A 24,431-nucleotide genomic window follows, 5' to 3' on the forward strand; every position below is an offset into this window, starting at 1 on the left:
TTGTTTGTTTGTTTGTTTGTTTGTTTGTTTGTTTGTTTGTTTGTTTTGAGACTGAGTCTCGCTCTGTCACCCAGGATGGAGTGCAGTGGTGCGATCTCAATTCACTGCAAGCTCCACCTCCTGGGTTCAGGCCATTCTCCTGCCTAAGCCTCCCGAGTAGCTGGGACTACAGGCGCCTCCCACCACGCCCAGCTAATTTTTGTGTATTTTTAGTAGAGATGGGGTTTCACCATGTTAGCCAGAATGGTCTCAATCTCTCCTGACCTCATGATCCACCCTCCTCAACCTCCCAAAGTGCTGGGATTACAGGCGTGAGCCACCGCGCCCGGCCCCAACTCTTTAATTTTTAAAGTCGAGTTTCTTGAGGTGATATCCATCCTTTTCCAGTACACAGTTTATAGAGTTTCAACAATACATACTGTCATGAAATTACCACCATGATCAAGGTTTCCCATAGTGGCGACAGCTTGGGAAATCCTAACAAAGGCTTTAAGGCTTCCTGGCCTCTGCTGCCATGACCCTGTAGAAAGAATGGATTATGAGATTCTTTCCCACCTGCCCCTCCCTGGGTCTCAGATCTTCCCTGTCTATCAGATAAGGATTGGGCTGAGCTGATGTAGCCAGTTTGTCTGTCCCTGTGCTGAGGTTACTACTTCTGCTGGCGCCCATCTGCTGGCACCCAAAGCACTTCCTATAGACCTAAACATGTTGATTTCAGTCATCCGGTCCAGCGAGGGAGGTCATGTCCTACACAAACTTGATGCGCCTGGTAACATGACCCACCCCACTGGAAGTATCAGATGTTTCCAGCACCACGAGAGGGTTCCTAGCACCCTGGGCTCCCTGATCCTGTCCCCCCAACACTGTGAGATCCCATAGAAAGGGGGGGCACCTTGGGGAACACTGCCATAAAATTAAAGTTAGGGGGCCCTTTCTTTTTTATTTTTTTTTTTGAGGCGGAGTCTTGCTCTGTCGCCCAGGCTGGAGTGCAGTGTCCGGATCTCAGCTCACTGCAAGCTCCGCCTCCCGGGTTTACACCATTCTCCTGCCTCAGCCTCCCGAGTAGCTGGGACTACAGGCGCCCGCCACGTCGCCCGGCTAGTTTTTTGTATTTTTTAGTAGAGACGGGGTTTCACCGTGTTAGCCAGGATGGTCTCGATCTCCTGACCTCATGATCCGCCCGTCTCGGCCTCCCAAAGTGCTGGGATTACAGGCTTGAGCCACCGCGCCCGGCCTAGGGGGCCCTTTCTGGGGTTCTCTGGTGGCCTGAACCGCAAACCACCCCCAAGAACATGCACTTTGAAGAGAAAAGGAAAAAGAATGGTAGGGAACATTGAGGTTGGAATTTCACAGGAACAGCCTAATTAGCCAGCTGCCTGTCCACCTCCATCCACATCAAGCTCAGTGTTTCCCAACATGTGCTGCAGTGCCCCATTTCCCATGAGTCAGAGTGTAGTGTTCAGTGTTCATACTGCTAGATAGAAGTACCACTCATGAGCAGGCCTTCTTGATGTCCTATCTTCAGCTGCTTTGCAAGTTGGCTGTTCCATTGTTCAGCAGCTCCATTGGCCTACAGATGGCAGGGTTCATACAAAACCTATCGTATTCCATGACAGCATGGCCATTGTTTTGCTGGTCATGTAATGAAGGATGCTTCTTGGTGAGACTGAGGTCCTGTGGGATATTCAAAATCATGACATAAGTTCTCCTCAACAACAGCACTGGTAGTATCAGCATCCACAAGAGTGCATATTTTCTGTCCTTTCCCAGTAGCAAGCTGTTTTGATAGTCTTTGTCCCCACACAGAGGCTCTTTCAATATTCTAGTCACTCAATTGCCATTCTCCTGACAAGGTAAGTAGGCTGTTAGCAAAGGCCCACACTCTGGTGAAATGCAGGAAGACCTGGTGGTAGGGGTGGCCTGCATGGCCATCACCAGTGCGTGTTGTTTGGTCCACTGGGCAAATCGCCGATGTTTGTTCTGTGAAATGATGATGATAACCACAGCCTAACAACCCCATCTGCTCCGTTGTTTCACTGAGCCATCAGTAAACCATGCCACACCATCAGCAGGCTTGTCTCAGAGCCTTAGGCTCCGGGCAGCCATGGGAGGAGCCGAAGCACACCCAATGGATCTCTTGGTGTCTTCTAATTAGCTAGCCATTTGTTCATGGAGCCTGCTGGTCACATGTGGTCCTAGCTGGGCCTGAACTTGAATGCACCACTTCCATTTGATCATTGAAGTCTATCGAGCCTGTCTAATTTTATTGGTTGGGCTTGTGAGCCATCCAGAGAGAAACAGCAGTTCAGGTTGCGGAGTTCCATCTGGCATTCTGACCACGAGGTGCCCAGTCCAAAACAGTGTCCAATATCAAATAAGGATTGCCATTTAAAAGAGGGATATTTGGTGACTGCCTGAGGCAACTTATGTGTCCAAGATCTCAGAGGCTGGTACACCCCAGTGTCAGTTTTCTGTTGCCAGAGACATCTATCACTGTGCATCAGGTTGCACACAATTGTGATTTCATCAGGCTAGCAGATTTAAGGTTTAAAAGGCAGTGCCTGAAACATAAATTGTTGAAAACCTGCTGCTGCAAGGGGTTCCATTCAAAGTGTGTGACTTCATTGGTTACCTTGACTGTGGATGCCAGAAGAACCCCCATGTGAGATGCATGTTGTCTCTAGTACCCAAAGAGACCTAACCAGCTGCCAGGCCTCCTTTACACCAGTGAGTGCAGCCAGGGGATTGCCTGTATCTGGGATACCGTTTCGGCTTCTTGCTCAAGTAGCTTTGGCATTCATTGTGCCCATGACCTTTTTGACCAGCTAAACTGGGCTGTTACATTGTGACAGGTGGGTTGTCACTTTTTTCTTTTTCTCGAGATGGAGTCTTGCTCTGTCACCCAGGCTGAGTGCAGTGGTGCAATCTTGGCTCACTCTAACCTCTGCCTTCCAGGTTCAAGCACTTCTCCTGCCTCAGTGTCCTGAGTAGCTGGGATTACAGGTGCCCACCACTGCACCCTGCTAATTTTTATATTTTTAGTAGAGACAGGGTTTCACCATGTTGGCCAGGCTGAGCTTGAACTCCTGACCTCGTGATCTACCCACCTCAGTCTCCCAAAGTGCTGGGGTTACAGGCATGAGCCACTGCGCCCAGCTGGTTGTCACATTTTTATCTGTAATAAGTAAATCCAGAATTGATAAAATAATGTCATGTTTCCATTTAGTATGCAGTACCACTTTGTTTTATAACCCAGTGGGGCTTGAGTGGCTTAGGTAACAGACAGGAGTGGATATGGCCCACTATTGTGTCTTAGTTCTTAGCTGTGAGGGGGCGTAATCTTCCAGGACATCAATGCCTATAATGCACTCAGGGTGGGAAACACAGCTACCTGCATAAAAAATTGCTCACAGGGCCCTGCCCACAAGTATATAAGCATTGTATGCAGATAAGCATCAAGGGCCACCAGTTTGTTCCTAAACCTCCCAATGTCATCCGTTTAATTATTCTCCTAAAAGGACCCAGAAACATTGTCATGTGGGCTCCAGTATCTAAGAACCTGAGAAAAAACTGAAGTCCTCTGCTTTCTCCTCTTATCATAACAAGGATATAAGGCCAGAGGGCTACAGTGGGGACCTAGAGGCCTTGGCCCCATTCTTAACTGTGTCAATCAGGCCAAGACACTTAGGTGGCAATGTTCCTTTATCAAACACTCATAACAGCCACACTGCATAAGATTTCCCTGGTCTTCCTCCTTACCCATTAGAGCCTGACTCTTCCCATCTTCTGGGGTGACGTTGTACATGTTAGTTCCTCTCATGCCTCAGGGACCATACAAGGATCTGTCTCTAGTTCCTTCTCGGGTGCCTCAGGGTCTATCTGAATACTCACCATCCAAGCTCTTGGGCCCTGACAATGCGGGATCACATAAGTGCCCAGCACCTAGGGGGATCTTGAACTGTGGTCTTCTGTTTCCACATTCCTTTCTCTCTGTCTCAGTCCATGCAGCCAGCTCATCTACATCTGTGGGGAAGAGAATGACGTATGTTCCATTTATCACCCATCCTTATCCATAACTCATCCAGGTGCATGTCCAGCCCCTGTGCTCCTGGGCTGATGTCTCTGCCTTGGGCTGAGTACTGGTTGGTATTGCCCCTCCCACTTTGCCAGAAAGCCATGTTTCTCTGACTGGACCTTACTCACTTCACCAGTTTTTGAAGCAGATTCACCAATTACCAATCCCAAGGGAGGACTCCACCACATAGAGGACAGCAAAGATCATCACTATACCAGCCATCAGGAAGAGGAGTCCAAACACTTCCACCCACTGTATCCTCCGCTGCAGTTCCGCAACTGCCTGAGAGCAGTGAGCCAGGGCACATTCTCAGGCAGTAAGTTTTTTTTTGTTTTTGTTTTTGTTTTTTTTTTTTGAGGCAGAGTCTCGCTCTGTCGCCCGGGCTGGATCTCAGCTCACTGCAAGCTCCGCCTCCCGGGTTTACGCCATTCTCCTGCCTCAGCCTCCTGAGTAGCTGGGACTACAGGCGCCCGCCACCTCGCCCGGCTAGTTTTTTGTATTTTTTAGTAGAGACGGGGTTCCACTGTGTTAGCCAGGATGGTCTCGATCTCCTGACCTCGTGATCCGCCCGTCTCGGCCTCCCAAAGTGCTGGGATTACAGGCTTGAGCCACCGCGCCCGGCCCGGCAGTAAGTTCTAGGATGCAGATTTATTACTTACAGATAGGGAAAAAGTCTGCTTTCAGAAGAAGCCTAGGCTCCATTGTGAGCTCATCCCCAAAGGCTCAAGAAGGGTTCCCCGGGCAGATGAAGTCTCGATTGCACATGTCCGCCTTCCACCACAGCGGAGGAACCCAAAAGGCAGCCTACCCTGGGTTATACACCTCAGGGCAGACACGGCTCCCTGAACAAAGCTTTAAGGAAATGCTGCTTTCAGGGCAGAAAGGAACAAACCCCAGCTCTCCTGGACAGTCCCTCCCTAACTAAAGATGTGACATTCCTTAGGAAGGGCCAGAACAAGGCCAGGGGTATTCCAAACAGTCCCTCCCTAGCTCAGAATATTGCATTCCAGGCTGATTCTACACTTATTCTTGGCAAATTAAAACTGAGAAAATGGGAAGAATTGAATCCATCCAAGACCAACTGGAGGACTGTTTTGCATTTTCACCCCAAAAGTTCCATTGTAGTAATCTTCACACCACATTTAGTTTTGGAAATTATTGATCGTATCTATCTCCGTAACTTTGCCTTTTACAGAATGTCATATAAATGAAATCATTCTGTATGTAATCTTTCAATAACACTTTTGAGATATGTCATGTTTAATGTATCAGTAGTTTCTTTTTGAAACTGACTTGCACTCTATTCAATGAACGTACCACAATTTACTCAATTATTTATTTATTTTTTGAGACGGAGTTTTGCACCTGTTGCCCAGACTGGAGTGCAATCGTGTGACCTCCGCTCACAGGACCTCACCTCCTGGGCCCAAGAGATTCTCCTGCCTCAGTCTCCGGAGTACTCATCATTTGTATTAATATAAAATGTTACGAATATGGATAACTTGATGGTTATTTGTGTTGGGCTATTATATGGCTACTACAAGCATATGGTTTCATTCATCTTGGGAAAATAGATCTTAGTGCTAAGTTGCTGGATCATATAACAAAAGTATGATTCAGAAGGCTGGTTGTGGTGGCTCACACCTATAATCCCAACATTTTGGGAGGCCAAGATGGGAGCATCACTTGAGGCCAACAGCTCAAGAGCAACTTCGCCAACATAGTGAAACCCCATCTCTACTAAAAATACAAAATTTGGCTGGGTGCAGTGGCTCATGCCTGTAATCCCAGCACTTTGGGAGACTGAGGAGGGTGGATCACCTGAGATCAGGAGTTCAAGACCAGCCTGGCCAACATGGTGAAACCCCGTCTCTACCAAAAATACAAAAGTAAATTCGCCAGGTGTGGTGGTGCACGCCTGTAATCCCAGCTACTCAGGAAGCTGAGACAGGAGAATTGCTTGAACCCAGGAGGCAGAGGTTGCAGTGAGCCGAGATCCTACCACTGCACTCCAGCCTGGATGACAGTGAGACTCCATCTCAAACAAAAAAATGAAAACACACACACACACACACACAACTTAGCTAGGCATGGTGGCACATGCCTGTAATCCCAGCTCCTCATGTGGCTGGGGCATGAGAATCACTTGAACCTGGGAGGCAGAGGTTGCAGTGAGCTGAGATGGTGCCACTGTACTCTAGTCTGGGCGACAGAGCGCGACTCTGTCTTGAAAAAAAAAAGGTATTGATTCACTTCACAAGAAACTGCTAAAATGTTTTCCAAAGTGGCTATCATTTTGCATCCTAACAGAAAATATGGGAATCCCAGTTACTCCACATGTCTGTGTGTTTGTGTGTGTCTGTAGTGTGTGTATATGTGTGTTTGTGTGTGCGCATGAGTAAATGTATGTATATATGTATATATATCAACTCTTAATAATTCCAGTAGATACATAGTGGCATCTTATTGTAGTTTCAGTAATTTACATTTCCTAATGATAATGGCAGTGAACAAAACTCATTAACTTATTTTCCCTCCATATCTACTATTTTTCAGTTTTCTCATTGCAAAAAATGTTTTTTGTTATATTGTTAAATGTAACTATGTAATGTATAATTTTTATATGACCTACATCTGTTAAGTATTGAAAATATTTTTTTCTGAGCCTGTGCCATCTCTTGTCATTCTCTTAACAGTGTCGGTCAAAGAGTAGCATTTATTTTTAATTTTGACTAAGAATAATTTGTTCTTTTTTTTGTTTTTTTTGAGACAGAGTCTGGCTCTGTCACCCAGGCTGGAGTATAGTGGCACAATCTTGGCTCACTGCAACTTCCGCCTCCCGGGTTGAAGCGATTCTCCTGCCTCAGCCTCTTGAGTAGCTGGAATTACAGGCACCCGCCATCATGACCTGCTAATTTTTGTACTTTTGTAGAGATGGGGTTTCACCATGTTGGCCAGGCTGGTCTTGAACTCCTGACCTCAGGTGATTCACTCGCCTCTGCTTCCCGAAGTGATGGGATTACAGGCGCGAGCTACTGTGCCCAGCCGATTTGTCCATTTTTAAATTTTGTGCTTGATATTTATTCCCTACCATTATATATTGCTTAACACAAGGTCATAAAACTTACCTACAATATTGTCCTTAGAAATTTTATGTGTTAAGGATTTACATTCATATCTATGGTATTTTGAATTAATTTTATATCTAGTGCAGAAAAGGGTGAAGAGTTTTGTTTTGTATTTTGGCATATGAATGCTCAATTGTTTTAGGAGCATTAGCTACAAATACTCCCCTTTCTTCAATTGAAGAAAATTGAATTTCCTTGGCACATGAGTCAAAAACCTACCAACCATATATGTATATGTTATAATGTTCCATTTATCTAAATATTTATCCTTATACATATCGATATATGTATATGTATATGCTATACATACATAATGTATTTGCTACTGTTCCATTTATTTATTTATCCTTACACCAATACCACATTATCTTGACTAATACCACATTATATTAAACTTAAAATAATGGCCGGGCATGGTGGCTCACGCCTGTAATCAAAGTACTTTGGGAGGCCAAGGCAGGCAGATCACCTGAGGTTGAGAGTTCGAGACCAGCCTGACCAACATGGAGAATCCCCCATCTCTACTAAAAATACAAAAATTAGCCAAGCGTGGTGGCACATGCCTATAATCCATATTACTCGGGAGTCTGAGGCAGGAGAATCCCTGGAACCTGGGAGATGGAAGTTGCAGTGAGCCGAGATCGTGCCATTGCACTCCAGCCTGGGCAACAAGAGCAAAACTCTGCCTCAATTAAAAAAAAAAAAAAAAAAAAAACACCTTGAAATAAGCAGTATGAGTCCCCCAATATTGTTCCTTTTCTTCTAAATTGGTTTGGCTATACTAATTATTTAGTTTATTACACAAATTTTGGAATCTACTTCTCAGTTTCTTAAAAAAAAAAAAAAATCAGCTGAGGATTCTACTGAATGTATAGATAAATATGTAAGAATTGCCCCTTGGCCAGGTGCGGTGGCTCAAGACTGTAATCCCAGCACTTTGGGAGGCTGAGGTGGGTGGATCACAAGGTCAGCAGTTCGAGACCAGCCTAACCAAGGCCTGGTGAAACTGTCTCTACTAACAGTACAAAAATTAGCTGGACATGGTGGCAGGTGCCTGTAATCCCAGCTACTCAGGAGGCTGAGGCGGAGAATCGCTTGAACCTGGGAGGCAGAGGTTGCAGTAAGCCAAGATCATGCCACTGCACTCCAGCCTGGATCACAGAATGAGACTCCGTCTCAAAAAAAAGAATTGACCCTTAATATTGAGCCTTCCAAACCATGAAATTGGTGTATCTTTATATTTATTTAGATTTTTTGAATATCAATCTGATCAGCATTTTCTAATTCTCAGAGCACACATTTTGCACACATTTTGTCAGATTTATATCTAAGTATATTATGTTTTTATGCTACTGTAAAATACATTTTAACTTCTGTGCTCAATTTTTCATTATCAGTATAAAGGAAGTCAACTGATTTTCACTCACTCATTTTTACAAACTAAGCAAATCTAGTGGCAGCCATGTGGCACATACATTGCTACTTGTGAGGGATGGATAAATGAAAAACAAATATTTCTCCTTTATTTGAGGCATCTGTCAAGCAGAGGTATGAACAAATAGGCAAATGCAAATCAGAGGGGTTGTAGCAGGAAATGTGCATTATTCTGTGGAAATCCACAAAATGCATGGGCATACAAACCAAATTTAAATAGTCATAGAAGGAATCCTGCAGGAAGTAATTTATGATTGAATAAAGTAGCTGAAAACCATGCAAATTAGAATTAGACAAGACAAAAGAAGGATTAGTATTCAGGTAGAGACCAGGTGTGTCTACAAGTCAATATTTTTGAGACATCACAGGGAAAGTAGCAATTTCAGTACACCCGAAAGAAGTTAGAAATCTATGTCAGGACTAGATTTTTAAGAAATTTTGTTCTGTGTCAATGAGTTAGGATTTTTATAGTTTTCTGAGGTTCTATTCATCAGCTACTATGGGGTCAACTCAATTAAGAATACAGCTGTTGTAAAATGGGAATTTAGGAGTCTTGTGAATTTGAAAGGAAAAAAAAAATATGTGGGGTTGAGGCTCAAACCCTGTACAGGCAAAGAAAAAGTTTTAAGTGAGGAAAATGAGAGACAACATAAAGTCTGAGAAAAGCATCCACAAAAAATTTTAGTATTTTCAGGGTAGAAGCTCCTCTTGATTGAGTCATACCTTCTTGTGAAAGATAGGAAATCAGAAAAATCCTCTACCTAGAAAACTACATTTCAGCACCAAGCATAGGTTACTTTCATGCCTTAATCTCACCTTACCAGCATTTCACAATACCTGCTACACTGTGGTTTGAGGAATGAGACTACTGTGCTCACAGCGCCATCTAGCATCAACAGAAAGGGAGGCCCATGGCAACCTTAATAACAGGGGCGGGAGGGGGTGGGGAGGGTGGGGGTGGGAGGTGGGGCCCAGGAACTGGAAACTTAATTTCAGCAGGATTTTTCTTATATTTATTTAAAAAGTAAAATATTGGCCGGGCACTGTGGCTCATGCCTGTAATCCCAACACTTTGGGAGGCCGCAGTGGGTAGATCACTGGAGGCCAGGAGTTCGAGACCAGCCTGGGTAACGTGGTGAAACCCCGTCTCTACTAAAAATACAAAAATTGGTGGGCATGGTGGAGGGCGCCTGTAATCCCAGCTGCTCGGGAGGCTGAGGCAGGAGGATTGCTTGAACCCAAGAGGTGGAGGTTGCAGTGAGCCGAGATCACGCCACCGCACTCCAGCCTGGGTGACAGAGCGAGAATCCACCTCAAAATAATAAAATAAAATTGCTGCAGGAGTCAGGGGTGAAATGCAATCCATAACCATTCCCAGTAAAGACTCAGCGAGTTCTGGCCCATGCCCACTTTTCCTGTCATTTAACACAACGGGTAAAGGTCAAAGTGAATCCCATTACGGTAAGTGATTTACAAATACGGATGTATAGTAGTGTGTTACCCTGAGCGCAATCATACTTCGGATGTAACTGTAAAATGACTTCAGCTGACTTTGCAGTGTTGCAGTGCAGTGTCACATTAAATCCCAAGCTGTCTGTGATTCCCTACACATCACTTTCCAGGAGCATTAGAGTTCAGAAGATTAATTTCTTAGACTAAAGCCTTTAAGGGTTATTATTTCCAATCTGATTAAGAAGTCAGGTGCATTCGCTCAAGTTTCCGTGGCAGGGCCGGGACTCCTGGTCTCCCGCGATTCTGAGCGGTGCCTCACAGTCTAGCTCCTCTAACCTCACAGGGCGGCCCGCAGGATATGCGCCATTGTCGGCTGCGGCCAACCAGCTCGCGGGGCGCTGTGGGAAGGTTACGTGACGGAGGGGGAGGGCGGCTGCCTGCAGCTGGCAGATCCGCAGGATATGCGCCATTGTCCAGCGCGGCCAACAAGCTCGCGGCGCACTGTGGGAAGATTACGTAACGGCGGCCTGCAGGCGGCAGATCCTGTTTGCGCCTGCGCGGGACGGGAGGATTTGATGTTGCCCTTTCCCCCCGCTATTTCCATTTCCGCGCTTCCCGCGGATCTGTTTGGCTTATGGCGCTCGCTGGGAGTCTCTTTATCAGCCGCGTATACCGCGGAAACTTTAACCTGAGTTTTACCCGTAGAAATATTCCTCTCTCGGTTTCGTATCATTGACTTGGTTCTTTCTCTTGTATTAACTTTGTTTTAATCTAAGGTTTCTCTTTCCCGAAAACTTTGGTGTTTCTTTACAACCTCTTTTTATAGTTAAACATTGCATGAACCATGATTTTATATTCTTCTTTTTCAGTATGAATAACTTCAATGTCTTTTTTGCATTTGTCAGAAAATCTGAAATATTTTTCAATTGACTGAACTGATTATTGTTTTCTAAATATCGGATACTACTTTAATCATTTGTGTATTGGTCTTAAGAGTCTCTATTTATTTTTAACTTTTCCACCAACATACCTTTAATATGAAAGGTCTTGTAGGGGCTTCAAGGTCAGCCTTTCCCCACAGTCTGTATTTTCACTATAAAATACCGTGTTTAAAAAAAAAAAAAAAAAAAAAAAAAAAAACCTACAAGGTTGAAAGAAGTTTCTCTACTACTTAAAACAGTGGCTAGGTCATGCTTTTCTGTGTATCCTGACTTCCCTTATTTCATCACCTCATCCATCACTTTACAACTGATCATGCAATCACAAAATTATTTTACTAATCAGATTATTAAATGTGTGCCTCCCATTTGAGGAAACAAGATCTACCCAAGGCTTAGTTTTCCCTAGGACACTGGGAGAATACAAGATCTGGTTTACAGTGCCACAGTGGTGATCACACAGGAATGAAGGGGACACAGGTCAGACAATCCAGAAAGACATCTGCCAGTATATGTTTCCTGTGAGATGGACACCTGGTCCCAGGTCAGACACAGGTGTTAGAGCATCAGCGAGGTAAAAGAAGTAACCCGTAAGAGACACACTGTAAACACCTATGTCCAGCTCCCCTTCATTTCCCATTATTAGAGGGCTGCTAGCCGCTCTGTTACTAGGATCCAGATTTAGCTGGGGCCTCTCAGAACAGGTCAGAATTGATCTATGCACAGTACCTGTCGGAGTCTGGATGACGGTCATCCATTGAAAGTTAGTGAATCAAAGATTTAAGATGGATTTAAATGGAAATAGATCTCTGTCAAATGACTATACACGTAATTACCTTATTTTATACTTACTGAAAAAATCCTTCTATAATTATAAAGGCATAAGATTTACTTGTCATGAAAATGAAGGCAATAATGAAAGTAATTAATAAATGAATTTGCAGATATCTTGAAATTCCAATTCTGATTTTTCCAAATTAGATTTTGATTCAGAGTCATAGATGTCTTCACACCGCCCTCTGTGGCATGAACAGAGATGATAATGAAATATTTCTTAGAAAACAAGGCTGGACCACTGTTTGTGTGATTTCCACCTTTCTTGCTGACACCGTTCTGCATGTTTTGATGTAGGTGATGTTACCAGAAGAAAATAGCAGAAGGTTTCAAAACAAGTTCATTCATGTGCAAACAATGAAAGCCATGTCATGGCTGCCAACAGGCTAATAGTGATTGTAATAATACTTGACAAAATTTTTTAAAATTATTCAAATAAGGTAACTAATAAAGATGTGGAATTATCAAGGGAGCTCTATTAATGGAGCTGAATCTTTGAAACAAGAACATCTTCCTTCATCAAGGGAGCAAAACTGTCCAGAAAAACAGTACAGATGAGGTAGAAGCAGCCTGGTCCATGAGTTGATCTTCACAGTGGATTGAGAATAGGGCGACTGGAGAAGAGGTTGAGGGGGAACTCAGGGCTCACTTCTGTCCTAAGAGCAAAAGGGAACAAAAGAACCATGTTCATCTTCAGATTCACACACTCTTCACTTTGAAAGAAAATTTAAGTTTATTAGGAAACAATATCAATGAGAAGTTTTTATTTTTTTGTTGTTGTTATTGTTTTCTTTTTTTGAGACAGGATCTTATTTTGTTGCCCAGGCTGGAGTGCAGTGGCATATACACAGCTCACTGTAGCCTCTACCTCCTGTGCCCTAGCAGTTATCCTGCCTCAGCTTCCCATGTAGCTGGGACCATTGGCATATGCCACCAAGCCCTGTCTATTGTTTTCTTTTTGTTTTGTAAAGACATGTCTTACTTTGTTGCCCAGGCTGGTGGGGGAAAAGTTTTAGAGATTCATTAAATCATTTGTGAAATTCAAAATAAAGAAAAATATTCTTTGGGTATTGAAAAATATTGTTTTGGGTATTGCCCAGTACATGTTTGGGGCTCACAGGTGAACAATATAGACAAAATAACCTTTGATATTACAATCCAGCAGTGATTCGAAGACTGTAACCAAAATCTCAACTGTAGGAGTTAGAGCAGCTCTTGGGAGCTGAGAGCACAGGTATCAGACCTGAAACAGAATGGACAAGGGAGGCCTCTAAGAGGAGGAACATTCTGGAGAGTGCGGAGAAGTGAATCTGGCAAACAGGAGAAGGAGAAGGGGAAAAAATGTGTCCGTAGCACAGGCCAGGACATGAGAAGGGGACAGTGGATTGGAAGGACTGCTGGGATTAGCAACATGTAAGGAGGGCAGGAGCAGGAAGGGCAGACCATGGAGAGGCTGTGCAGTGGAGCGTAGGCAGGTCAGGAAGTGACACAGAGCTGGCCAGCCTACTAAGGAATGCATTGGTTGTGCTGGTAGTTCAAATATCTGAGTCTTGTTCCTTGCAACAGTACCTCCAGGTCAGGAAAAGTAAGGATAGCCTCTGTCTCTGGGGAGGTCCCTGTGCATTATGAGAAATTGGTTCTAGGAAGAAGGGAAAGTGAAAAGAAACAGAGAAGATCCTCCAGATCCAGTACCGGCCGACTAAGGGAACTTGGATGCTCCTGTTCATGTCCCTTTCTCCATCGCTCAGACCCACCCCATCCCACCCTGAGGGCAAGTTCCTTTCCCCTCAGTTATTTTGTGTATCTCAGATGATGACATGTCTTGTGAGTTTATTCTATCACATATGACTTCTACATTATGCCATAGAAAGAGTTACTTACATAAATTACTTAATGGTAGATTATTCATAGTCAAAATGTTGTCAGCTTAGTAAACAAATGAAATTTTCACACTTTAGTGTTTCTTCGTTGATCATTTGTGAAGATTAGTGTCTCCTCATTTCATGGATATCACAACTACATGTTCTTAAGTAAGGTATACGCTTGGGGTGTTGTGTTTTGCCTGTTAATGTTGGATACTCCAGTGTTCAGCAAACTATAAACCTGTCAACACGCATTTGAAAAATCCAGTTGCTCTGTGTTTTAGTTCATGTTTCCTGTCTTTACAATATTATATATTTTCTTCTGCTTACTTTAAATTGAATTTGCTCTTCTTTTTCTATGTTCCTAAGATGGAAACTTAGGTGATCATCGTTGGGCACCATCATAGGGTCTATGCACTCCAACCTGGGCAACAGAGTGAGACCATATCTCAACAAAAGAGAGAGAAAAGAAAAACTAACAGAAAATTAATTTTTAAAAATTAGGTAATGACAAATAGGGAATTCCAAATATATTGCTAACAATATCGCTAATGGTCTGTTAAGCTTGACAGTGCTTTTAGAAAACTTATTTTGTTTAGAATAGTGTTAGAGTCACAGAACAATTGGTAATATAAAAAGTTTACATATACCACACACACACAGTTTTCCTTATGAATTTTATTATTAACATTAGTGTGCTGCTCTTGTTACAATTAAGAACCAGTGTTAAACAGTACTATCCTTGCTTTATTCACATTTCCTTAGTTTCACTTAATGACCATTTTTGACTCTGGAATCCCATCCAGAATGACACATCACATTTAGATGTCATTTCTCCTTATGCTTCATAAGCTTTTGACACTTCCTTTAACTTTCCTGGTCTTTCATGACATTGACATACTTCATTAGGAAGTTGTCTGATGTTTTTCTCCTGATGAGAGTTATGGGTTTTGTGTGTGTGTGTTTTTGTTTTATAGACGGAGTCTCACTCTATTGGCAGGCTGGAGTGCAGTGGTGCAACCTCGGCTCACTGCAACCTCTGCCTACCGGATTCAAGCAATTCTTCTGCCTCAGCCTCCCAAGTAGTTGGGACTACATGTGTGCACCACTACACCCAGCTAATTTTTGTATTTTTAGTAGAGACAGGATTTCACCATGTTGGGCAGGATAGTCTCAATCTCTGGACCTCGTGATCCACCCACCTTGGCCTCCCACAGTGCTGGGATTACAGGCATGAGCCACCACGCCCAGCCTAGAGTTATGGGTTTTCAAAAGGAGGACTGCACAGGGAAATTGCCATTCTTATCACATCATACCAATGTTACATACTAATAGCATGCTGTATCATGTTGACCTTAATTTGATTACCTGTGTGAATTACTTCTTATCAGATTCCTCCACTGTTAAATTGCTATTTGTTACACTTTCTGTGTTGTAATTTTGAAAAGAAGTCACTAGGCTTAGCACGTAAGAAGTGGGAAGTCATTTTTCACCTCCTTATGGGAAGAGTATCTACAAAAACAATTTGGAATCCTTCAACATGTGAAATGCATCAGTTTTCCTCCATTTGTTTTTTATATTTTTTCACTCATTTATTTATATCACTATGCAAACATGGATATTTATTTTACACTTAAATCTTACTAGTTTATTTTGTTGTTCAAAGTTTTCCACTCTTGACCATTGGAAAGTCTTTTAATTAGCTCCTATATAATTTCCATATACGTACTCCTAGTATAATGGCATTAATCCGTTTATGAGGCTAAAGCACTCAAGCCCTAATTACCTGGTAACAGCCTCACCTCTTAATACTGCTACAGTGGCACTTAGTTCCCACATCAGTTTTGTAGGGGACAAAAATTCAAACCATAGCAGGAACATAGCAAAACCATTTTTAGAAACAATAATGCATTCATTTCTGCAAAACTTGGCCATAAAGGGCCACCTTTGTATGTGATCATGTAGATCACCATCTACATGATAAGGAAGACAAATGGAGACTGAATTGGATAGAGAACTGTTGTGAATTAAAGTATTAGGTTTGAAATACAGCTTTTTGGGTTCATTGCTCATATTTCTTAGAACAGAAATTCTCAATGTACAACTTTAACTCTGAAGAAAGCTATCCATCCAATGAAGAAGTAGCAAAGTGACTGTTTGTCATTTCTATCTTCCTTCTCAATAGATTTATTGAAACATAGCATATATAGCACCTCTCCACATTTATTGTATTTTTGTTATTTCTAGTTCATTCTTGAGATTTCTCTTTAACACAGTGACTATTAATTCTAGCCTACTTGGCCGGGAGCAGTGGCTCACACCTGTAATCCCAGCACTTTGGGAGGTTAAAGTGGGTGGAACACTTGAGCTCAGGAGTTCAAGACCTTTGGGCAACATAGTGAAACCCCCCATCTCTACTAAAAATACTTATTTAGCTGGGCATAGTGGTGGGCACCTGTAGTCCCAGCTACTTGGGAGGCTGAGGCATGAGAATCACTTGAACTTGGGAAGCAGAGGTTGCAGTGAGCCGAGATCGTGCCACTGCACTCCAGCCCGGGTGACAGTGAGACTCTGTCTCAAGGAAAAAAAAAAATTCTAGTGCTGCTCCAGAGGCCTCTAGAAGATTTGGTCATGGATGTTTACATTGTGCCTTTCAGGATAAACTTTTTTTAATCTTATTTTACAGCCAAATACATTATTATCTGACTTGTCAGTGGTTTTATTCTCCGTTGTGAAATGTAAAGTAATGATGCAACTTATAGTTGATGTATGTAATTTATTTTGCAAATACTGTTTATGTCAGTATCGGCAAATACTACATTCATTTGTATAGACTTGATATTAATCTACAGGTTTTATGGATTATTAGTTAATTTAATCCTCACAGCATCTCAAGAGGTCGGCACTAGTTTTACTCCCATGTTGCTCTAGTGAATTTGATCTAAAGCCCTACAGGAAAGGAATGGATGAAACTTGAGTTTGACTGAGTCTATCTTTGAAGTCTTTACTTACATCAAGTGTTTTAGAATATCATTTTTGTATGGAAAATACATTCTAGGACCAGATTAAGAAATGTTACTCTAGGGCCAGGCGTGGTAGCTTATGCCTGTAATCCCAGCAATTTGGGAGGCCGAGGCAGGCAGATCACCTGAGGTCAGGAGTTTGAGACCAGCCTGGCCAATGTGGCAAAATCCCATCTCTACTAAAAATACAAAAAAATTATCCAGGCATGCTGGCAGACACCTGTAATCTCAGCTACTCAGGAGGCTGAGGCAGGAGAATTGCTTGAACCCAGAGGACAGAGGTTGCAGTGAGCCAAGATCGCACCACTGCACTCCAGCCTGGGCAACTGAGTGAGACTCTGTCTCAAAAAAAAAAAAAAAAAAAAGAAAGAAATGTTATTCTACTCCGTGAAGTCATGTTCCCAAACTAGATGTAAATCCTGTGTGAAATTGATTTAATAAATAGGTCTAAGATCCACCTAGGAATGATTTTATGTGTAATGTGAGGTTATAGATCAGATTTTATTTTTTCCTGTGGGTGTATTTCTTGGAATATTTATTGAAAAATCCACATTTCCCCAATTAATCTCATAAATTATTTGTGTATATACACATGTGTCTGATTTGCTGACTCCCTTTTTTTCCATTGGTTTATTTCTCTTTGTGAAACTATCACACTATTTTAGTAAGAAACTTCATTTAACACAAGAATTCTCTCTCTAGGGCCTTCCCTTAACCCAGTGTGCTATTATGCAAAAAAGAAAGAACGAAAACCTGTAGGCCTTGCACCTACACCAATATGCTCAGTTGCCCCTTGAAAAAAGAGGATAATTTAGAACTCATCATTACTGTTGACACTTAGGTCTTTAATGTCCTTGTGAATCTTAGGCAACCTCCCCAACATCGTTCCCTGCTTTGTTTGCTTAGTCCATTCTTGGTAGATTTTATGAGATGTCAATACTCCTCATTAGGATTCCCTCCTTCTGAAGCCTTTGGGATTTTGTACCCATCCAGCAACCACCAGAGGTGGCAGAAACCCCTACAGACATCCCTCTTGCGCAAGCGCAGTTGCCCCATGAATGCGGTCCTCCTGCTGCAGACCACGCCCACCAAGGGCGGGGCCACAGCCACTGCAGCTGAGCTCAGAGCCTTCTGTGGGGTCTGCAGTGTGGCAAGGCCAGCTGCCCCCTGGCTTTCTTCTGGAGCTGTTTGAGGAATGCGGTTCTTTTGCATAAGAAAGGCTTTTCTCTCCAGTCATTCTGCTTGCTGATCAAGAATACTTAACAGCTTCAGGCTTTCCTGGTAATCATTCTTGCTTTTGTGTTTTTGTTTTAAGGTCCAAATATCTTTAATATTTGTATGCAGTTTTCTTTTTTATAATTTCACATAAACATCATCTAAAACCAACTTCGCATGTTCGTATTCTGTATTAACAACTTTCATTTTTGTATTTAAAAATGCATTCATAATAATTTTTTCAAAGTATCTTGTCAGTTATTTTCATCTTCTCCATTATCATTCTTTACCTGTGCAATGGAAATATTACTTTTATTAGGAAAAGCAGATGTTACACGCTTTTTAGTGTTGTCGAGAAATTTCCTATGAAATATCTCTGGTTGAAAAGGAGAGGAACAAGATTTTCTCTGAGGCACAAGATCAAATATGCTCAGAATTTCATGCTTTAATAAAGGCTATGATTATTTTAATTATATTGTTTAGCTTGTTCTAATTGTAAAAGGTGGACAAAGGATTAATTTGTGTAGACAGAACATTATGACTCCCATTCTAAATGTAGAGACAGTCACTCCGCACTGTGCAAATAGGAATGTCGTCATGTTGTTTGCTTTTCTCCTTACCCAAAAACTGTAGACATTGCCTAGAGTCTTTGATTTTTTTCCCAACTTGCTTTTGTAATTGTCTGCATGATGTTTGCACAGATAACCAATAATATAGATATATATTTTTTCTTACTATTTGATGAATGATTACTACATTTTTTTTTTTTTTTTTTAGTTTTCAGTGAACCAAAAATATCATTCAGAAAACGTTGTCATCCATATCCAGGTAGCATATAGTTTTATAATCTGATCTTGTAATAAGGAAATTACAGTCCTTAATGATTTTCTATTATTAGCATTTTTTAAGTTTTGACGCTTGTGAGTGTTCGGGGATTTTCTTTTCTTTTTTTCCTTTTTTTGACTCTGTCAATAATTTAACACCTTTGTATTGGTTATCTTCTGGGTTGATGTCCATTGTTTAGGCTGAACCTTCGACACTTCTCTGAGGTAGTTTTTATGTGAATTTGGAACCACCCAAGGGCTTCACCTTGCCAGCTGTCTAGACAGAGCCGATTTCTCAAAACAGGGGAACTGTAATAGAGAAACAACGATTCACCCAGAGCCGGCTGTGCGGGAGACCATAGTTTTATTATTACTCAAATCAGTCTCCCTCCCCGTAGGGGGATCAGGGGTTTCTAAAAATGATTTGGCGGGTAGGGGGTCGGAAAGAGGGGAGTGCTGATTGGTCAGGTTGGAGATGAAACCATAGGGAGTGGAAGCTGTCCTCTTGCGCTGAGTCAGTTCCCCGGTTGGGGCCATAAGATCAGATGAGTCAGCTTATTGATCTGGGTGGTATCCGCTGATCCATCGAGTGCAGGGCCTGGAATATATATCAAGTACTGACTGAGCTTAGGTTTCTCAATAGTGATGTTATCCCCAGGAGCAGTCTGAGGCCGTTTCGAGTCCTGCAGTCTCCAGCTGAATGAATCCTAAACCCTAATTTCTAATCTTGTAGCCGATTCGTTATTCCTGCAAAGGCATGATGGAGGGGTGTTGTTTTGGGAAAGGTCTGTTACGTCTTCGTTTAAAAGCTAAGCTATACACTAAATTCCTCCTGAAGTTAGTGGGGGAATGAACAAGGGCGGCTTGGAGGTCAGAAGCCAGGTGGAGTCGTTTAGGTCGGATATCTTTCATTGTAATAATTTTCTCGGTTATGATTTTTTGCAAAGGTGGTTTCAAATCGATGGTTTAGTGTCCTGGGTAGTGAAAATGGGATTCCTCAACCTGAGTTGAACATGGATTTCCTCCTGAAGAAACAATTTAGGGCTCCAAATAGGAGACTAGGGGCCGGGCGCAGTTGCTCACACCTGTAACCTCAGCACTTTGGTAGGCTAAGGTGGGTGGATCACAAGGCCAGGAGTTCAAGACTAACCTGGCCAACATGGTGAAACCCTGTCTACCAAAAAAAAAAAAAAATTAGCCGGGCATGGTGGCATGCACCTGTAATCCCAGCTACTGGGGAGGCTGAGGCAGGAGAATTGCTTGAACTCAGGAGGCTGAGGTTGCAGTAAGCCAAGATCAAGCCACTGCACTCCAGCCTGGGTAACAGAGAAAAACTCTGTGGGATATGATGAGGTTTCTCTTCAAATAGCCTGATCAATTCTTTATTATTTAATTCATAGTAAAACCCCCCCCCCCCCCAGCCCCTTTTCCTTTTTTCCCTTTTTTCCTTTCTGCCTTTGTTACGTGCCCGGACCTGCCACAGTACCAGGCTTATCAGTACCAGCTCACATTCCTTTCCTTATTTGGAAAGGAGACTAGCTCTCTAGCTCATTACAGACACCCCTTCCCCTCTCCTGTCTCTCCCTTACATGCCCACCTCATCTAAAGAAAGTTCAAATATCTAGTCAACCGGGATTAGTTCACATTGTGCGACCGGACTCAGGCCAATGGGAAAAGGGTAGAGGGGCAGGACTTGCGTCAGGAATAAAGGCTCTTGTGCCCCTTTGTTCAGGTGTGCTTTCATGGCGGCTGGCCAAGGAGAAGCACCCCTCTGCGCAGAAGTAAAATTGCTTTGCTAAGAATCCTTCATTTGAGTGTTCAGTCTCCTTAGGATTTTGAGCATTATTCCCAACAATTCAATCTCAAAAAAAGAAAGAAAAAAAAAAAGACCAGGATTGATTTAGGGCCTGTATTGTAAATTGTACAAATGCCAACAGGACTGTATTGAGAGGAACACATTCTCCAGTGAAGGAAGCATTCCTGCAGGATGAGTCCCTGAGACTCACTAGCAAATTTCATACAAGTGATGAAATCCTCAGTCTAATGGACTAAAACAATTCCGGGGCATTTGTTAAAGATGTTTAAGATGTGAGAAACCAACAGATTAACAGCATTGATATTTTGTGTATATTTTTATTCCAAATTAATAGACGTGCTACAGGGAAAGGGTCCTGATCCAGACCCCAAGAGAGGGGCCTTGATATTCAGGGCCGGTCTGCAGAGTAAAGTGAAAGCAAGTTTATTAAGAAAGTAAAGGAAGAAAAGAATGGTTACGCCATCGACAGCAGGCCTGTGCACTGCTGGATTCCCATTTTTATCGTTATTTATTGATTATATGCTAAACAAAGGGTGGATTATCCCTGCCTCCCCTTTTTCTGCCTCCCCTTTTTAGACCACATAAGGTAACTTTCTGACGTTGCCATGGCATTTGTAAACTGTCGTGGTGCTGGTGGGATGTAGCACTGAGGACAACCAGAGGTCACTCTCGTCATCATCATGGTTTTCATGGGTTTTAGCCGGCCTCTTTACTGCATGCTGTTTTATCGGCAAGGTCTTTATGACCTGCATCTTGTGCCAATCTCCTGATGTGACTTAAAATGACTTAACCATCTGGAAATGCAGCCCAGTAGGTGTCATCCTCATTTTACCCAGCCCCATTCAAGATGGAGTTGCTCTGGTTCACGTGCCTCTGGCAGGTGGACATTGGTTTGCCAAGCAATGCTGCAGTCAGGGGCTCTGGATTTCAGTCCTCCATACAGAGAATATCAAGGGCAGACCTTAATAAAAATAAATAAATGAATAACCAAATTTTAAAAATTACTTCTCATTTCCATTCTTTTATTGTGTTATAAGCTGACACCATTAACTTTAATTTCCTTGCATATGGAGAGCAACTTGATACAAACTGTGGTATTTATTTAGTGAAGAAAAGAGACAAGATGATTCCCAAATGTAAAGAAAACTGGAAGTTTTGTGGGAAACAATAGAGGAGATAAGACTTACCAGTTTCTGCTGGGCGCGGTGGCTCACGCCTGTAATCCCAGCACTTTGGGAGGCCAAGGCAGGCAGATCATGAGGTCAGGAGATCGAGACCATCCTGGCTAACACAGTGAAACCCCGTCTCCACTAAAAATACAAAAAATTAGCCGGGCGTGGTGGCAGGCGCCTGTAGTCCCCACTACTTGGGAGGCTGAGGCAGGAGAATTGCTTGAACCCGGGAGGCAGAGCTTGCAGTGAGCTGAGATTGCACCACTGCACTCCAGCCTGGGCGACAGAGCGAGACTCCGTCTCAAAAAATAAATAAATAAATAAAATTACCAGTTTCTATTTATTTTAATGAGAATTGTGTTGCTCATTTATAAATAGAAAGCTCCATTTAAATTACAGATGCTTTTTGATTTATGATGAGGTTACTTCCAGATAAACCCATCACAAGTTAAAAATGTCATCAGTCAAAAATGCATTGAAGACACCTAACTTACTTAAAATCATAGTGTAGCCTATCCTCCTTAAGTGTGCTCAAAACAGTTACATTAACCTAATGTTTGGGAAAATCGTCCACACAAAGCCTATTTTATCATAAAGTGTTGAATATCTCATGTAATTTATTGAATACTGTACCGAAACAGAAAAACAGAAAGACTGGACACTCAAAGTGTAGTTTCCATTAATGTGTATTGCTTTTGTTTAATTTAAAAATTTTAATTTGAATCATAGCAAGTCAGGAAGCCCATATATTATAGAATGTAATAAGTTTACCAGCCATAAATAACAACCAATCACAGGAAACGCAGGACTTTGGTTGAGGTGAGGTGGTTCAACCTATTACACCCATTTCCTTCATCTCTAATGGGCTGCCCTTCATCCTTGGGGTTGTTGCAGGGTGGCTGTGCAGTACAAAGACCTGAGAATCACTTGAATCTGGAAGGTGGAGGTTGCACTGAGCTGAAATTGTGCCACTGCACTCTGGCCACTGCATTTTAGCATAATCCACCCTTTGTTTAGCATATCATCAATAAATAACAATAAAAATGGGAGTTCAGCAGCCCACAGGCCTGCTGTCGATGGCGTAACCATTCTTTTCTTCCTTTACTTTCTTAATAAACTTGCTTTCACTTTACTCTGCAGACCGGCCCTGAATATCAAGGCCCCTCTCTTGGGGTCTGGATCAGGACCCTTTCCCTGTAGCATATCTATTAATTTGGAATAAAAATATACATAAAGTATCAATGCTGTTATTTATTCATGTATTTATTTTTATTAACGTCTGCCCTTGACATTCTCTGTATGGAGGACTGAAACCCAGAGCCCCTGACTGCAGCATTGCTTGGCAAACAAATGTCCATCTGCCAGAGGCACGTGAACCAGAGCAACTTCATCTTGAGTGGGGCTGGGTGAAATCTAGCAGATAGGGCAACAGAGCGAGACCCTATCTCAGAAACATAAATAAATAAAAGGATAATATCTCTGTCAAAGTGCAGTGATGCATTGCTTAATCATGGAAATACCATCTGAGAAATGCATTGTTGGGTGATTTTATCAGTGTGCAAACATGGAGAGCATTACACAAACCTAGAGGGCATAGCTTACTACTCATCCAGGCTGTATGGTGTTTACTATTGCTCCCAAGCCATAAGCCTAGAAGCATGTGAGCATCCTAAATACTATAGGCAATCGTAACACAATGATAAGCATTTAAACATATAACCTATCTAAACACAGAAAACATAAAAATATGGTATAAAACAAAAATTATCGTTCAGTTGTACAGGACGGTTGCCATGCCTGGAGCTTGCAGGACTGGAAGTTCTTCTGGGTGAGTCAGTGATTGAGTTCTGTGAAGACCTAGGACATTACTGTACGCACTGCAGACTTTAGAAACACTGTAAACTAAGGCTACACTTAATTTATTAAAAACTGAAGTAATCGTTTTATGACATGACAGCTTTGACATCTCTAGGTGATAGGAAGTTTTCAGGCACATTATAATTTTTTTTTTTTTTTTTTTTTTTTGAGACGGAGTCTCGCTCTGTCGCCTGGGCTGGAGTGCAGTGGCCGGATCTCAGCTCACTGCAAGCTCCGCCTCCCGGGTTCCCGCCATTCTCCTGCCTCAGCCTCCCGAGTAGCTGGGACTACAGGCGCCCGCCACCTCGCCCAGCTAGTTTTTTTGTATTTTTTAGTAGAGACGGGGTTTCACTGTGTTTGCCAGGATGGTCTCGATCTCCTGACCTCGTGATCCACCCGTCTCGGCCTCCCAAAGTGCTGGGATTACAGGCTTGAGCCAGTGCGCCTGGCCCATTATAATCTTATGAGAGTACTTTCCTGTATGTGGTCTTTCCTTGACAGAATAAAATGTCATTTTGAGGGGCATGACTAATAAAGACGTAAGAGTCTATTTGATATTTGTGTTAAAAGCCCTTCCGTAGTTACAAAAGCATAGGTGTTAGTCACATAAAAATATAAACAATCTTGAAATTAATTCATAAGTAAATTAATAGATATCTTGAAATTGTGCTTATGATAGTTCTAAACCAGACTTTAATGCACAATCTTGGATATCTTAATCACACTGGCATGAAGACTGATGGCAATAAAACATTTCTTTTTTTTTTTTTTTTTTTTGAGACGGAGTCTCGCTCTGTCACC

General features: G+C 42.4%; 1 protein-coding gene across 3 annotated transcripts in view; it reads left to right on the top strand.

Annotated features, from left to right (window-relative positions):
- Positions 1-24,431, top strand: part of SNRPN (small nuclear ribonucleoprotein polypeptide N) — a 154,690-nt gene that overhangs the window by 13,255 nt on the left and 117,004 nt on the right. Inside the window, exon 1 of one of the 3 annotated variants that reach the window (XM_026447187.1) lies at positions 17,821-18,027. The exons of the other annotated variants lie outside the window; for them this stretch is intronic. The gene's annotated coding sequence lies outside the window, so the exon portion shown is untranslated. Of the gene's footprint in view, positions 1-17,820; positions 18,028-24,431 lie in introns of those variants that run through there. 3 annotated transcript variants of the gene reach the window in all.

This window comes from Piliocolobus tephrosceles, chromosome 6 (assembly GCF_002776525.5).
Source record: "Piliocolobus tephrosceles isolate RC106 chromosome 6, ASM277652v3, whole genome shotgun sequence".
In the NCBI taxonomy this organism is placed as follows: domain Eukaryota; kingdom Metazoa; phylum Chordata; class Mammalia; order Primates; family Cercopithecidae; genus Piliocolobus; species Piliocolobus tephrosceles.